Source organism: Dermacentor andersoni, chromosome 7 (genome assembly GCF_023375885.2).
Source record: "Dermacentor andersoni chromosome 7, qqDerAnde1_hic_scaffold, whole genome shotgun sequence".
Taxonomy (NCBI): domain Eukaryota; kingdom Metazoa; phylum Arthropoda; class Arachnida; order Ixodida; family Ixodidae; genus Dermacentor; species Dermacentor andersoni.
Genome location: NC_092820.1, coordinates 153460537 through 153478102, shown reverse-complemented (window position 1 = coordinate 153478102; position 17566 = coordinate 153460537). Strand labels below are relative to the sequence as shown.

General features: G+C 46.4%; 1 long non-coding RNA gene across 1 annotated transcript; it reads right to left on the bottom strand.

Moving 5' to 3' along the window:
- Positions 1-1638: 1638 nt before the first annotated feature.
- LOC129385330 (uncharacterized) lies at positions 1639-16451 on the bottom strand. Its single transcript, XR_008612903.1, has 2 exons — positions 16357-16451; positions 1639-1804 (listed from the first exon to the last, which is right to left on the bottom strand). It is a non-coding gene; the product is annotated as an uncharacterized lncRNA (long non-coding RNA).
- Between the last annotated feature and the right edge of the window lie 1115 nt (positions 16452-17566).

The following is a 17566-nucleotide window of genomic DNA, read 5'->3' as shown; positions in this document are numbered from 1 at the left end:
GCTTGAGTCTTTCGCGGGGTTTTCGCAATGATACCAAACACAGTAGCATACAACGACGAAACAGCAGGTGATTAGTAGCAAATGCTTACGAATCATTTAGACACCATCATTTTCCACACCACATTCTGCGTGTAAGTTTTTTTTTTTCGTTTAACCGCTTTGCTAACGGGAACTGTTACACTCGGTACATGTTTGTTCTATAGCGCATGGAACGCGCACGCGGCATGATTAAGCGTGGTCTTTTTGCAATGTTAGCCGGTGTTTCTTCCGTTTTTGATGCGAAAGCTTAAAATTGCTCATTGAGCGAAAAAGCCGGCGCCTATCACTTGCAGCAACGAAACGGCATCTAAACAGGCGCTGTCATTAGATGTGACGCCACGTCACTAGCTGCACCTCGATGGCGTTGAGCGCGTGAAAGGGGACAAGCTGCTGTTTCGATAGCGCGCCGGGGGTTGCGTGAGGAGAGACGTAATGCCGCGATGCCACGTCACTCTCGCTCTCGCTCTCGGAAGCCTGTGTTATCCGTGCGTTCCTTCTTCGCACAAACTGTCGCCTACGTTCTAAGTACGCCTCAGTAAGGTCAAATCAAAACCCACCAAGCTAACTCCAAGGACCCCTCCGAGGTGTTCAACTGGGCGTTAATGCTTTCGCATTCACAACTCGTAAGAAGTACTTAGGTGTCCTCAGATTTTTTTTCTTAGCGCTCGACATCGACCAAATTGGCCGATTGGCCACTCTAGATAAGCGGGATTCAATCTCCAGATGCCTCAAGAGGGTAAAAACTGTTTTTCTTGTTCGGTATTTTTTGGCCCTTCTTATATATGGCGGACTAATCAGTCTCGCGGAAATTGTGTTCTCACAGAACGCCGTCGCATTCTTTTTATGCGATCCCTTTTAGACATTACTTCTTGTAAGGGAAAGTCGGCAATACCGAAGCATAAACGTTATGTACAATTTTGGTTTACCAACGACTGTGTTGGCTCATCGACGTCACACAGGACGCTAACGCGGTCACAGCATACTAGACTTGAAATGCGTGAGAACAATGGCGCAAACGATCTATAAGAAGTGGCGCTTAGGTGTTTCGGAGTTGCATTGGATTGGCTGTACACACACATTTGCATTTAAGATTTTACGCCAAGCGATCAGACACTGGGAAGATTGTCGAATTCACGCCGGCAGTCCACAAAGCCCGCTGCCTATCGTGGAGAGTTACAGCCAATATAGATCACAGTACGTACGTAGCTATAAATACCACGGCTGGCGATGGACGATGCAGGTTAGCGCAGCCAAGACAAATTTCTGCATGCTGCACGTAATTACTGCTGCACCTGAAGGCTACGTAATGGTCATGAATATACAAGACGTAGATATTTTCGCAGAACGAGCAAAAACATCTCCAAATTGTTCCCCAGCACGCTACAACACATTCACAAATGACAACACATTCAAGCAGGTCAACGCCGGCTCGCAAAAGCCAGAGAGGAGGAAAGGCTCACCACTTGCCGCTTGCTAGGCCTTTTCTCCTGGCTCGATTAAAATGTATATATACGGTACAGGTTTGGTTGCAACGAGGACAGCCTCCATATAGAGATACCGAAACAATGAACCCATTTGCGTAATAATATTTTCGTAACCTCGTGCCAGATAACGAATATATTTATGAACAAACTATGCTTCCAAACATTTATTTCTTCTAATTTCTTCAAAAGGATCGTCCAAGATAGGTCACCATCACCATCATAAAAGTACCGTCATCACAGATGCACGATCTGTCATTGTCATGATCCATGTTATTCCGTTACTGCAATGAAATACAGAAAAAAAGATAGTCGTGTAAGTTAAAGCCGAAATAAGTCATCACTCGTAATATTTGGCCTATACTAATCCACAGCTTATGCATTCCACTTTTATTATTCACCTTAAGGAGTCGTTTGAGAAACTTAAGGATATGGGTAGCATATAGTAAACAGATGCGTTTAACGAGGGTAAGGATCATGTATTACGATAGCGAAGACTCTAAAAAGACATTCTAGAAAGGGGAATCCAAGAGAGGCCTACGAAAGTTGGTTGTGGATGTTGAATGTTTTACGACATCGACAAAGTGCGAATATGGGACTGTACGAAAAACTGTATCTGTTAACAGACATGGGTACCCTCACGAGGGCCTTCCTCATTGTCATCTGACCTCACTCTCACGTGGTGAGGTGAGGATCGCTTTCGGGAAGGTTGCTGAGCGTGAGGTAAGGGAAGGCGGACGTTGTGAGACCAGAGCGGGGAATGGTGTGGTGACCATGCAAGGTTAACTGAGGAAAGGGCGTTTCACATCGTCAAAGTAAAGAGTTACTGAGAGTGGATGCGTGATGTGTCCTGGGTCTTAATTTTTGAAGCGCGCTGACAAAAAAAAATTCTATAGCGCTGATGTACGTCAAAGCCCATTTTTAACTGACGAAAGTCATAAATGGCTGTTGATGGTAGTTGTAGCTAAACCTATTGTAAGCATTAGCCACTGAAAGCGGCAATGAGTACGGAAGGAGTGACGGCGGCTTTTGCGTCACTCCAAGGTTATGTTTTTTCGACTGATCACCAGCGGTCAGCGCACCTCCCGCGCACAACGTTATGTCGTACACCTCCAAAACCATTACAGCGTGCTGGACATCCTGCTGTTCCATAGCAAGACGCGGATAAGTGGCATTGCACATATTCAAGCTTGATGATGCAAAATTCAAGAGAAGGATAGTCGCCGTTTTAGTGTGCGGGTGATGCTGAGGGAGCGCGGGTAAAGCTTTCTTGCGCTGAGGGTGAGGGTGGGGAAGGGCGGCCAAGTGTTTCAACGCGAGGATGAGGGAGGAAAACAGAAAATGAAGTCATTTGCCCACCTCTGTTTATCACACGTCTTCCGATGTGAAACGTGGTGCAAGAGGTGCATGAACCCAATAATCAGCATAACTTCTGTGGTTTAGATTTCCGATGAATTTCGCAAAAAAAAAGAAATATTGCAGAACTCATGCCACGATGACTGGTAACGCGTTTAGCCTTGAATTAATATAGCGACAATACATATTGCCACTGTCGCAAAAAGGTATGCATAGGGCGTTTACCGATAGTGGATTTCTCTTTCGCTTTTCCCGAAGAACACTCGGTACCACCTAGTGCCGCCATCTCTGATGAACTCCGTGAGAAAAAAAAATTCGGCAGAACCCATCTCACGGTGACTGCCCGCGGCAATGCGTCAAGCATTGAATCAACGTAGCAACACAACTCATTTCCACCGTCAAAACGAGTGAGTACAAGGCGTGCACTGCAGCTGGATTTCTCTTTCGCGCTACCATAAGAACACTCGGCGCCATCTAGTGCCACCGTCGCGAAGCCTGTGTGTGGCCTCCGAAATGCACGGCACGCCGGTGCGTACGAGTGCTGAGAGCCTCGCCGTGCGGCAACCGGGTTTTACAACAGCGCTTCTTCCTCGACAAAGTGCGCCATCTAGTGGCGTTGCCGAGAGGTCCACGCGTGTCCTCCAAGACGGCGACCGTGGCGCGCCGATGCTTGCGAACTCCGCGAATCGTCCTTCGCTTGCCGCACACAAAGTGGTACAGACACAGCGACCCAGTTTGACGAGAGGTTCGTAGAAAAGTGGCATATACCCAGTGCATTTGTGGCACAGCCTGCTAATGCATTAGGTTACTGTGCTTGAGGGACCCTTGTCGCGTGGGTTCGATTTCGCTAAGCACCGCATAAGTTTAAGGGATATTTTTGCCGTTGCACATAGGCGCAGAAGTAGTCACCGAAGTCGGCGTCAAAGACGTCCGTTGAAGAGTGGCACACACCTAATGGCACACCACTGGAGATCGAAGCTGGCATCAAAGAGGTTTATCGGGGACCAGCACAGGCAAAGTGGCGCATACCCAGTACTGGAAGTCGGCGTCAAGGAGTTTCAATTGAAAGTCGGCGCCTACTCAGCCCCGCATCTATAGTGACCCAAGTAGACGTGAAAGAGGCTCGCTGAAGAGCCGCACGTATGTACACATTGCTACATACTTTTTGCCCGAACGTGGCAATGTGGGCCTGTTTGTACGCCATAGTAAAGGTTATGCATACCGCAAGAGCTTGAGAAGAATATGGGAAAAAACGGAGCGGTATTTCGTGCTCTGTTTTAGCTGCCCTGTAGGGGCGAGAGCAGGTAGGATCGGCGAAAGTATACGCGGGCGCGGAAGGTGATTTTCAGTTCGAATGTATTCTGCTGCGCTGTTCGCTTCAGGAGTGCTCCTCGCCGCATCTATGCCCCTGGCACGCCGCGTGGTCACAACCACGTGTTCTGGCTAAAAATTGCAAGGCTGTACACATGTAAATGTACGCTACATAAAAATACCTGTGGGTTACTACATAACATGATATGCTCAGCGACGCTTACAAAGATATAAATCGAAGGTTGGTTCTACGGGAACATTTTTTCATATAATAGGCTGACAAGAAGAGCCGAATGCGCACAAATGGAGAAGACAAAGACATGTTGAAGGTAGCAAGAAAGACGAAACAAAGTGCACAGACAAAAGAACTGTCGTCCTTTTTGTAGCAGCTGTTCGCATTTTTCATGCGCGCTGGAACATGTCTTTATCAAAATACTAACTAGCTTAAACAGCTGCCTTAAGTACAGAGGGTTTAAGAGGGGCCGAGTTAGCCCAGTGAAAGTTTATAACTGGGTGACAAAACCCGGTGCCGGCCTGTGCGATTGGTCCGCTTCCCGTTGCTTAGCTTGCGGAGCACGGCTGGTCGAAAATAGCGGCCGTGTGCAATGGGAAGTTAAAGATGTGCCTGAAGCGGATCCTCAGCGAATAAGAATTGCAGAGCCACATCGCATACGTGGCTGAAAGAGCTCGAAAATGTTGTACAGTCTCGCAAAAATGTTTATTGTGCGAAAATAAATTCATTCTGCCCAGCCGTTTAGAGTAGCCAATGCCAGAGCGATCGGCAGAGAGCCCTCAGCTATTCCTTCCGGAAAGGGGCAGTCTTCATATTCAAAGAAAAAGAGGCGACAGTTTTATTTGGAATAATAATGCATCTTTAGTGCGTGCAAGTCCCGTTGAAGTGGTGAGTTAATGCGGTTTTGGGACCATCGCGTGAAAGCAAGGTGAAGTGGTCGCACCAATAGCGGAGGGCTATATACAACGGCGAAAAAGGCGTACAATCAGAAATATTTCTTTAGTTACTTTCGGTTAAATTGTAAACTATAAGTAAGTAGAACTGATATCAGATAAGAGGTGCTCACGCTTCTCGTGACGTCGAGTGACAGAGAGGCGAAGTGGGCGTGGCTCGAAACTTTTTTTTACCAATCTTGAAGCGCTAATTGCAGAAATGCAATAGGAGCACGTTGGAATGCGTCTAGGTTATAGCGCCCTTGCTTCTCCTCCACCACCTTGGCGATTGAGCGTAGCTTTGACAATGCGTCATGCGTCCACTTCGTCTCGATTGTCGCTGTCGCAGGGAAATGGACTCCGCGTAACCTCCGAACGCGTTCCCCGCATGCACCGTCACTATGACAGCACGACTACTCTGGCGGGGGCGACGACGGCTTGAATGTGCCTCCAGAGTGCATGAACGCTATAGCGCAAAGCTATTCCAAACTTTTCTATTCCTTTCATGCAATCAGCCATCCGCGATCGGTCAAAAATTTTTTGGACCGCCCTCACTTCGCCTGTCTGTCACGCCACGTCACAAAAGCTTTATAGCTCCCCAGCTGACGTGAAGTGTACACACTGATTACGCATGATTGGATCGAACGATAGAAAAACAGTTATTTATGATTTGACGCCTTTTCACCATTAGACCTCGGCTACTGGTCAGTACGGCTACTGGTGCAAAATGAAGGTTGTACAGGTCTACGCTCCTACATCTAGTCATGATGACCAGGAAGTCGAAAGCTTTTATGAAGACGTAGAATCGGCGATGGGTAAAGTCAAAACAAAATACACTATACTGATGGGCGACTTCAATGCCAGGGTAGGCAAGAAGCAGGCTGGAGACAAGTCAGTGGGGGAATATGGCATAGGCTCTAGGAATAGCAGAGGAGAATTATTAGTAGAGTTTGCAGAACAGAATAATATGCGTATAATGAATACCTTTTTCCGCAAGCGGGTTAGCCGAAAGTGGACGTGGAGGAGCCCGAATGGTGAGACTAGAAATGAAATCGACTTCATACTCTGCGCGAACCCTGGCATCATTCAAGATGTAGACGTGCTCGGCAAGGTACGCTGCAGTGACCACAGGATGGTAAGAACTCGAATTAGCCTAGACTTGAGAAGGGAACGAAAGAAACTGGTACACAAGAAGCCAATCAATGAGTTAGCGGTAAGAGGGAAACTAGAGGAATTCCGGATCAAACTACAGAACAGGTATTCGGCTTTAACTCAGGAAGAGGACCTTAGTGTTGAAGCAATGAACGACAATCTCATGGGCATCATCAAGGAGTGCGAAATAGAAGTCGGTGGTAACGCCGTTAGACAGGAAACCAGTAAGCTATCGCAGGAGACGAAAGATCTGATCAAGAAACGCCAATGTATGAAAGCCTCTAATCCTACAGCTAGAATAGAACTGGCAGAACTTTCTAAGTTAATCAACAAGCGTAAGACAGCGGACATCAGGAACTATAATATGGATAGAATTGAACAGGCTCTCAGGAAAGGAGGAAGCCTAAAAACAGTGAAGAAGAAACTAGGAATAGGCAAGAATCAGATGTGTGCGTTAAGAGACAAAGCCGGCAATATCGTTACTAATATGGACGAGATAGTACAAGTGGCTGAGGAGTTCTATAGAGATTTATACAGTACCAGTGGCACCCACGACGATAGTGGAAGAGAGAATAGCCTAGAGGAATTCGAAATCCCACAGGTAACGCCAGAAGAAGTAAAGAAAGCCTTAGGAGCTATGCAAAGGGGGAAGGCAGCTGGGGAGGATCAGGTAACAGCAGATTTGTTGAAGGATGGTGGTCAGATTGTTCTAGAGAAACTGGCCACCCTGTATACGCAATGCCTCATAACCTCGAGCGTACCGGAATCTTGGAAGAACGCTAACATAATCCTAATCCATAAGAAAGGGGACGCCAAAGACTTGAAAAATTATAGACCGATCAGCTTACTGTCCGTTGCCTACAAAGTATTTACTAAGGTAATCGCAAATAGAATCAGGAACACCTTAGACTTCTGTCAACCAAAGGACCAGGCAGGATTCCGTAAAGGCTACTCAACAATAGACCATATTCACACTATCAATCAAGTGATAGAGAAATGTGCAGAATATAACCAACCCTTATATATAGCTTTCATTGATTACGAGAAAGCGTTTGATTCAGTCGAAACCTCAGCAGTCATGGAGGCATTACGGAATCAGGGTGTAGATGAGCCATATGTAAAAATACTGGAAGATATCTATAGCGGCTCCACAGCCACCGTAGTCCTCCACAAAGAAAGCAACAAAATCCCTATAAAGAAAGGCGTCAGACAGGGAGATACGATATCTCCAATGCTATTCACAGCATGTTTACAGGAGGTATTCAGAGGCCTGGAGTGGGAAGAATTGGGGATAAAAGTTGATGGAGAATACCTTAGCAACTTGCGATTCGCTGATGATATTGCCTTGCTTAGTAACTCAGGAGACCAATTGCAATGCATGCTCACTGACCTGGAGAGACAAAGCAGAAGGGTGGGTCTGAAAATTAATCTGCAGAAAACTAAAGTACTGTTTAACAGTCTCGGAAGAGAACAGCAGTTTACGATAGGTAGCGAAACACTGGAAGTGGTAAGGGAATACATCTACTTAGGGCAGGTAGTGACCACGGATCCGGATCATGAGACTGAAATAACCAGAAGAATAAGAATGGGTTGGGGTGCGTTTGGCAGGCATTCTCAAATCATGAACAGTAGGTTGCCACTATCCCTCAAAAGGAAAGTGTACAACAGCTGTGTGTTACCAGTACTCACATATGGGGCAGAAACCTGGAGGCTTACGAAAAGGGTTCTGCTGAAATTGAGAACGACGCAACGAGCTATGGAAAGAAGAATGATGGGTGTAACGTTAAGGGATAAGAAAAGAGCAGATTGGGTGAGGCAACAAACGCGGGTAAACGACATCTTAGTTGAAATCAAGAAAAAGAAATGGGCATGGGCCGGACATGTAATGAGGAGGGAAGATAACCGATGGTCACTAAGAGCTACGGACTGGATTCCAAGAGAAGGGAAGCGTAGCAGGGGGCGGCAGAAAGTTAGGTGGGCAGATGACATTAAGACGTTTGCAGGGACAACATGGCCACAATTAGTACATAACCGGGGCAGTTGGAGAAGTATGGGAGAGGCCTTTGCCCTGCAGTGGGCGTAACTAGGCTGATGATGATGATGATGATGACTGGTCAAAAGTTTTAGGGCTGCACCCACTTCACCTGCCCGCGACGCAACGTCACAAAACCGCGAAAACTCACCGCCTCAAAGTGAGGTTTAGGCGTTAAAGATGCATTTACTATGACAGGCCGCCATTGGAATCTGAACCTGGCAACGTTTAACGTTAGAACGTTATCTAGTGAGGCGAGTCTAGCAGTGTTATTGGAGGAATTAGAGGGTAGTAAATGGGATATAATAGGGCTCAGTGAGGTTAGGAGGACAAAAGAAGCATATACAGTGCTAAAAAGCGGGCACGTACTGTGCTACCGGGGCTTAGCGGAGAGACGAGAACTAGGAGTCGGATTGCTGATTAATAAGGAAATAGCTGGTAACATACAGGAATTCTACAGCATTAACGAGAGGGTGGCAGGTCTTGTTGTGAAACTTAATAAGAGGTACATATTGAAGGTAGTACAAGTCTACGCCCCTACATCCAGTCATGATGACCAGGAAGTCGAAAGCTTTTATGAAGACGCGGAATCGGCGATGGGCAAAGTCAAAACAAAATACACTATACTGATGGGCGACTTCAATGCCAGGGTAGGCAAGAAGCAGGCTGGAGACAAGTCAGTGGGGAATATAGCATAGGCTCTAGGAATAGCAGAGGAGAGTTGTTAGTAGATTTTGCAGAACAGAATAACATGCAGGTAATGAATACCTTTTTCCGCAAGCGGGTTAGCCGAAAGTGGACGTGGAGGAGCCCGAATGGTGAGACTAGAAATGAAATCGACTTCATACTCTGCGCGAACCCTGGCATCATACAAGATGTAGACGTCCTCGGCAAGGTGCGCTGCAGTGACCATAGGATGGTAAGAACTCGAATTAGCCTTGACTTGAGGAGGGACGGAAGAAACTGGTACATAAGAAGCCAATCAATGAGTTAGCGGTAAGAGGGAAACTAGAGGAATTCCGGATCAAGCTACAGATCAGGTATTGGGCTTTAACTCAGGAAGAGGACCTTAGTGTTGAAGCAATGAACGCCAATCTTATGGGCATCATTAAGGAGTGCCCAATAGAAGTCGGTGGTAACGCCGTTAGACAGGAAACCAGTAAGCTATCGCAGGAGACGAAAGATCTGATCAAGAAACGCCAATGTATGAAAGCCTCGAACCCTACAGCTGGAATAGAACTGGCAGAACTTTCTAAGTTAATCAACAAGCATAAGACACGGGACATAAGGAACTATAATATGGATAAAATTGAACAGGCTCTCAGGAACGGAGGAAGCCTAAAAGCAGTGAAGAAGAAACTAGGAATAGGCAAGAACCAGATGTGTGCCTTAAGAGACAAAGCCGGCAATATCGTTACTAATACGGATGAGATCGTTCAAGTGGCTGAGGAGTTCTATAGAGATTTATACAGTACCAGTGGCACCCACCACAATAGTGGAAGAGAGAATAGCCTAGAGGAATTCGAAATCCCACAGGTAACGCCAGAAGAAGTAAAGAAAGCCTTAGGAGCTATGCAAAGGGGGAAGGCAGCTGGGGAGGATCAGGTAGCAGCAGATTTGTTGAAGGATGGTGGGAACACTGTCCTAGAAAGATTGGCCGCCCTATATACACCATGCCTCATGACCTCGAACGTACCGGAAACTTGGAAGAACGCTATTATAATCCTAATCCATAAGAAAGGGGACGCCAAAGACATGAAAAATTATAGACCGATCAGCTTACTGTCCGTTGCCTACAAAATATTTACTAAGGTAATCGCAAATAGAATCAGGAACACCTTAGACTTCTGTGAACCAAAGGACCAGGCAGGATTCCGTAAAGGCTACTCAACAATAGACCATATTCACACTATCAATCAAGTGATAGAGAAATGTGCAGAATATAACCAACCCTTATATATAGCTTTCATTGATTACGAGAAAGCGTTTGATTCAGTCGAAACCTCAGCAGTCATGGAGGCATTACGGAATCAGGGTGTAGATGAGCCATATGTAAAGATACTGGAAGCTATCTATAGCGGTTCCACAGCCACCGTAGTCCTCCACAAAGAAAGCAACAAAATCCCACTAAAGAAAGGCGTCAGACAGGGAGATACGATCTCTCCAAAGCTATTCACAGCATGTTTACAGGAGGTATTCAGAGACCTGGAGTGGGATGAATTGGAGATAAAAGTTGATGGAGAATACCTTAGCAACTTGCGATTCGCTGATGATATTGCCTTGCTTAGTAACTCAGGAGACAAATTGCAATGCATGCTCACTGACCTGGAGAGGCAAAGCAGAAGGGTGGGTCTGAAAATTAATCTGCAGAAAACTAAAGATATGTTTAACAGTCTCGGAAGAGAACAGCAGTTTACGATAGGTAGTGAGGCACTCGAAGTGGTAAGGGAATACATCTACTTAGGGCAGGTAGTGACCACGGATCCGGATCCTGAGACTGAAATAACCAGAAGAATAAGAATGGGCAGGGGTGCGTTTGGCAGGCATTCTCAAATCATGAACAGCAGGTTGCCACTATCCCTCAAGAGGAAAGTGTATAACACATGTGTGTTGCCGGTACTCACATATGGGGCAGAAACCTGGAGGCTTACGAAAAGGGTTCTGCTGAAATTGAGGACGACGCAACGAGCTATGGAAAGAATGATGGGTGTAAAATTAAGGGATAAGAAAAGAGCAGATTGGGTGAGGGACCAAGCGCGGGTAAATGACATCTTAGTTGAAATCAAGAAAAAGAAATGGGCATGGGCCGGACATGTAATGAGGAGGGAAGATAACCGATGGTCATTAAGGGTTACGGACTGGATTCCAAGGGAAGGGAAGCGTGGCAGGGGGCGGCAGAAAGTTAGGTGGGCGGATGACATTAAGACGTTTGCAGGGACAACATGGCCACAATTAGTACATGAACGGGGTAGTTGGAGAAGTATGGGAGAGGCCTTTGCCCTGCAGTGGGCGTAACTAGGCTGAAGGTGATGATGACTATGCGGAACAAAACATTTTTCTGAATTTTTTCCTGGATAGCCGAATGCTGCCCCGTTCCGAAAGGTAGAAAAGATGGCTGCCGCCAATCGCTCAGGCACTGGCTACTCGCACCTGCCGGAGAGCATGGGTTTATTTGCGCACAAAAAAAAATATACTTTTTCCGTGGCCGTGTAACGTTTTCGAGCGCTTTCGGCATGTTTACAACCTCGCTCTGCCAACTATTCTTCAATGAGCATCCAGTTTAGCAGCATTCTTAACTTTTCGTTGGATGCCGCCGCTATTTTAGACCAGCCACCGCAAGCTAAGTAAGGGAAAGCGGACCAATCGCAGACGCCGGCACCACCCTCTTCATCCGGTTATCGATTTTCAGTGCACTGGCTCGGCCCCATCTAATCCCTCTCCACTTGAGCGTGCTCCTCGCCTCTTGTCAGCCACTCAGATAAGAGAAGCCGTTGAGTGTAGGCAATGTTATTCGTTTTTAAAGCAAACATATGTGACCTCCTATAAATGAGGAGAGCGTTTGATTGGTCTCTTCAGATAACCCTACCGGTCACCGCCCGATGCTTGCGTCGACGGTTACGCCAATTCGGCGTCAGGAGATTGGAATAAAACATATTGGGAATAGTTTTACGTTATAGGGCCCCATATAACTGCTATCGAACTAAAAGCATTCAATCAGCTAACTTCATCAGGCCTGTTCAGTGCATCTCAATGCGCCGATTTCTGTCGGCACAAAAATTATGCAAATGCAAGGCAGTTATCTATGGGATGCGAAGAGTTTGTGAAACTGGCAAGGAAATGCTATAAATTTGCCTATTTCATACCTCCCCCTTTGGCGCAAAGCAAACTAGCCGGGACATGTGCTCTCGCGTAGCCGTGCTATGCAATGCGAAAAATACTGTATAGGCTTTGTTACCGCTGCCACCAGTTGTTGTGAGCTGGTACCTCCAGTTGCTATGGGCACGGAGCTTCGACGACCTTGAGCAGCCTCTGCTTGGAGCTCGAACCAGACTGACCATTGAAGAGGGTTCGCCAGGGAAGGCGAAATGAAGTAAAACAATAAGAGAAGTTTCATACGTTATTACGGGTGAGCGGGGCGCTCCAAGACTAAAAGTACCAACCCGTTTGCGTTCGTGCCCTTGCACTCCTGGGCAGCGACTATGTGTATGTGGCGTCTTGCTGGGCTTGCTATGCCCCACACCATCAGGGCAACCTCTTTCTCTTTTGATTCCTGGTAGAGGGTATTGTCAGCATGCTGGTCAGTTCACAGAGAGGAATACGGAGAAATACCACTCATTGGTGTAGAGGAGGAGGGGGGGGGGGGAGCGTAGGCGACGTCGGGTCCACAGACTGGGCAACCCACACACAGCGATTCCGAGAGAAACCACTTTTTGGCGTAGAGGGGGTGAACGTAGGACAAAAAAGTGTACGATTTTCACTGGTGCATGATCCCGTCGCACACACCTGATGGACAAATCTTTTCATATTGACGAGCCTAATGACTATGCACGTCGTGTCGCAGGCGCTTCGCGCCCGTTTCCTTTATCGTCGCACACAGTGAACCGTAACAGCTTGTATTTATTCTTACTTATTCTTAATGTACCGGCCGCTTCTTGGCCAAAACCATATTGTGGGCAGGTGCAACTGTATGGAAATCAGCACCATTACACTCAACATGTGGACACGCTTCTCAACCGATTCACCATTTGTCGGTGTGTTCCATATTGTGGACATCATAGTCAACAGCTCGCAGTGATCATCTCAAAGAGCAAGCGGGTGTTGACACGATATGCATCCCCCGCATTGGCCAATCTCTCCGTTTGGGCATATACAGAAATTATCGCTGTCATAACCCGCCGTGGTGACCTGGCTATGATGGCGGTTCTGGAGGCCTAGGATGGCGGTTCGAATCCCGCCCGCGGCGGCCTCATTTCGATAGGGGCGAAGTTCGAAAACGCTCGTCTTACGCGCAGTGGGTGCACGTTAAAGAACCCCACATGTTCAAAATTAATCCTGAATCCCCCACTATGGCGTGCGTAATATTCTTACCCTCCTTTGGGCACGTATATAAAGCGCCAGAGGTTAATTAACTAATTAATGTCATCACAATCAACATGCAGACGCGCTTCTTCACCGATCCACGATTGTGGGTATGCGCATGCCAGAGTACGGGGAATCATAACGATCACGAAGTGACGATGATATCAGAGATCTGGTTGGAGCTCGGCCCGATATATGGCTTATCCCCCTGTGGTGGGTATGTACCATAGTGTAGCAATAACCATCATAATCAGCGTGTTGCGACCACCTGAAAGTGTTAGTTGGCGTTGGCACAAGATAAGCGTATGTGCGGTCGTGGTTAGGCAATTGGGCTTCGCCGATGCGGGCCGTGAGCTGAATGCCGCCGTCGGACACGTTTCCTTTTTAAGTAAGTGCGAATATACTCGGCAAGATCACAAGCGAGCGACCAAACTAGACAAAACCATGGAATCGTATGCAAAGAAAGCTTCGCTTTATCAGTTGGAGAGCCAACATTTCTGGCAGCCGTGAATGTTTTAGGTAGCCTCGTAGAACCTGCAATAGAATCTCGCCGGCGCTAGCGAAAGATCAGTTTCAGATTGTGAGCACTAATATTGTTTCGTGTCTGAGTTAAAATATGTACGATAACAGACAAGCTATTCATGAAATAATTTATGACTGTTCCTTGAGCGCTGCATTTGTAAAAAAAAAGAGGAATCATTCAATCAAGGCCGTAAAACTTGGTCATAGCCACTTTAGCGGCTGAATAATGTATCTATGTACACTGAAAATCACTTTGAACCCTTAAGAAAATTTTCGGCATCAAGAACACCATTTTGCCAAACAGAAAGTTGCAAAAATATGTTAGCTAGCCTGTTTTATTTACCGAAACAACCCTTCTGTATCTGCGCGGATGTAATTGTTCACCTAAAACAAGCTTTTGATGCTAAGGGTGTTAGGAGCTAGTAAAGCATCTCTGTTTCGCACATGTAACAGCCGTGTTGATAATTGGAAGCAGCTAGTTTAAAGGTACCGCGATATTATATTAATAGGCATGTGTGCTTTTGAAGGACCTGTCAGCTGACCTACCGAAACAAATATTTGGTGGATATTTATTGTTTAGTTACACAAAACAACGAGGCGCATTGGTACTGCGCTGCACGCCAAGACACCATGGCTATATAAGCCTGTCAGAAAGGTACATGGGTATTGCTAGCGCGAGCAGAGTCTTTATTGGAACGTTCCGTGCTCATGTGTGGCCTTGTATTTCGGTTGCATTCATGTATTCAGGTTGTGCTCTTGTGTTTCACGGTGGCCTAATCATAGAATAAATATGAGAAACTCAACAGAAAAAAAATACTGCCCCTTTTTACGGATTTTAGGGGCATATATTGGTCCATACAGCATCTACCACGCTTTAGTGGTTCTCTTTCTAGCTGGCGCTGTCTGGTGATTATTCGCAGGAATAGCAAAGTGCTGCGATGAACAGAACTTGCATGCATGGCTTCTAAGAAATGAGAGTAATGGCATGGTTGGCCCCCTTTAACGTAAAAGGTGTCATGGGGTGGAACTCAACGAACCTATAGAATGGACATGTTGGCTGGTGGAAATTCCTTTTTAATGCACTCTCAACAAAGTTTGCACCTTTTGGGACTAACAAGCTTTAAACGATTGACAAGCTTTTCAACTTATCTTTTCCCACAACAATAACTGTCATGTCTTGCATTCGTTTCCTTTCTTTAACGCTGCGGGACCTGTACTTCAAGTCACGAACAGCTTGCGCGATATCAGCGTGACAAATATTCTCGACAGGAAAGTAGCGAGCGCTGAGTTTTCAAGAAAGGAAACGCAAACAAGGACGATCACGATTCTTGTTGCGGGACAAGGTAAGCCCCAAAGGGTGCAAACATTTTAAGAGTGCATATTGTCCCAAAACCATAATCGTCATTTGCCTTGTATGCGTTTCCTTCCGTGAAAACTCTGCGCCCCCAACTTTCCTGTCGCGAGTGCTGTGTAAGCAGATAACGCGCATGCCGTTCGTGACCTGGAAATACCGCGCTCGCAGCTTTAAAGAAAGGAAATGCGTGCAAGACACGACGATTATTGTGGCGGGACAAGATAAGCCCCCAAGGGTGCAAAGTTTAAGATTATAAGGTGTAAAAACACCCTTAAAGTGGTAAACCGGTTTAAACTCGAACATGCCGACGCGTTATAGAGAACATCACAGTGACGGTAACGGTGGCGACGATAGTGAAAATTCGTCCGGAACGTCCGCACAGAATGCTTCTTTTAAGCTGTACATACGGATTTCTCATAAAAATAGAATGAGCTTAGCGCACGTGGGGTTGTTGCAAATAAATCTTTCGGCAAGGCGAGCATATTTGGCGCTAATAACGTATCAAAAGGAATAATTAACAAGCAATCGTAAATCACCTTTTTATTTGAACCCTCTGGACAGTTCAAAATGTCAAACTTGGAGGCACTCACATTTCATTGAGCCCTCATTTCTTTAATCTTCAAAACTGCAGAAAATTTAAAGAATTCGTAATCGAATTTTGACACTCAATCCAGGCAATGCCGAAACCGCGCGTGGCCTGAATGTTATAAATCACACAGAACCCCATTACCAAAGGCGCGTTGAAGTTTCAAACTGACGGTTCGGTAGGTTCTGATGCGACGCGTTCAGCGCGGCAAGCATCAGCAGTGACGCGCTGTATCAGTATTTGCCGCGACTTTCCCATCATTCAAAGTTCGGCACACACATCATCGCACAGTGCTTTTGTCAAACGTAGCTGCGTCGCTCGCTCGGTGTCAGCTATTGCTTGAAATTCGTTTATCAAGATTTAAAAATACGGGTGTATTACAATGCCTTTAATAATAGCCTTGTTGATAAGAAATCTGTATGCATGGTTCAACAAATAAGGCATCCTGTATATTGTTGTCCCAAAAAAACTTAAAGAAACAACATATAATGTAACTCACAGCACTCGCAGCAGATGTTCTTTGGAGAGCCTTTTCTGCAGAACACACTTGTGCCGTTCTTGTTCTCGCATGTGGGCAAAAATACACGTCCAGCTTCATCCACGTTGGCATTCGTCACTGTAAAATTAAGAAATTATGATCACGTTTAAAGGGAATAAATATAGTAAGGTAGAAAACTTCCGCTCCACTCCCCCTCCGCGCGCGCGCACGCACGCACGCAACACACACACACACACACACACACACGCACACACACACACACACACGCACACACACACACACACACACACACACACACACACACACACACACACACACACACACACACACACACACACACACACACACACACACACACACACACACACACACACACACACACACACGCCTAAAAAGCCCAGTGAACAGTTCCGAGTGGCGTGGCCAGCAAAAGTCAAATCTTAAGATTTTCCACGTTTATAGGGCATAACATTCGTAGCGGCTCGCAATGCACGCAAAGAAAATAAGTGCTGCATGACGTAAATAAGTACAAAATTGTACTGCTTATCCAGAAATATTTGTATGGCGTAAGGTTTCTCATTTCATCTGCACGCACTCCTATTATACGCTTTGTTTATATTCGGCAGGCCGACGCATTTCGAGAACCCAAATGAAGCATGCATCGCCACGAGTACTTGTGCACTTCGACAAGGACACCGATACAGAAATTCACCCTGACACCAGTCGCCTTGGCCTCGGTGCCGTCCTAGTCCCGAGGAAAGACGGACTTGAACGGGTGATAGCTTACGCTAGCCGGTTGCTGTCAAAACCGGAAGGCAATTATTCTACAACCGAAAAGGTGTGCCTCGGCATCATTTGGGCTACAGTAAAATTATGCCCTTACGTAATGGCAAGCCGTCCAAAGTCGTTAGCGACCATCACGCGTTGTGTTGGCTAGCGAACTTAAAGGGCCCTTCAGGATGTGTGGTGTGGTGGAGCCTCAGCCTGCAAGATTATGACATAACTGAAATCTATAAGTCGAGACGAAAACACTCTGGTATCGACTGCCTATCACGCACTCCCACTGACCCGCTGATAGAACACGACGAGGATGACAATGCATTTTTTGGAATAATAAGCTCGGAAGACTTGGCATGGCATGGCAAGAACTTTATTTTAGTCCAGAGAAACTAGGGTCCGAGGGCACAAGCCCCCAGGCTAAGTCGGTGGC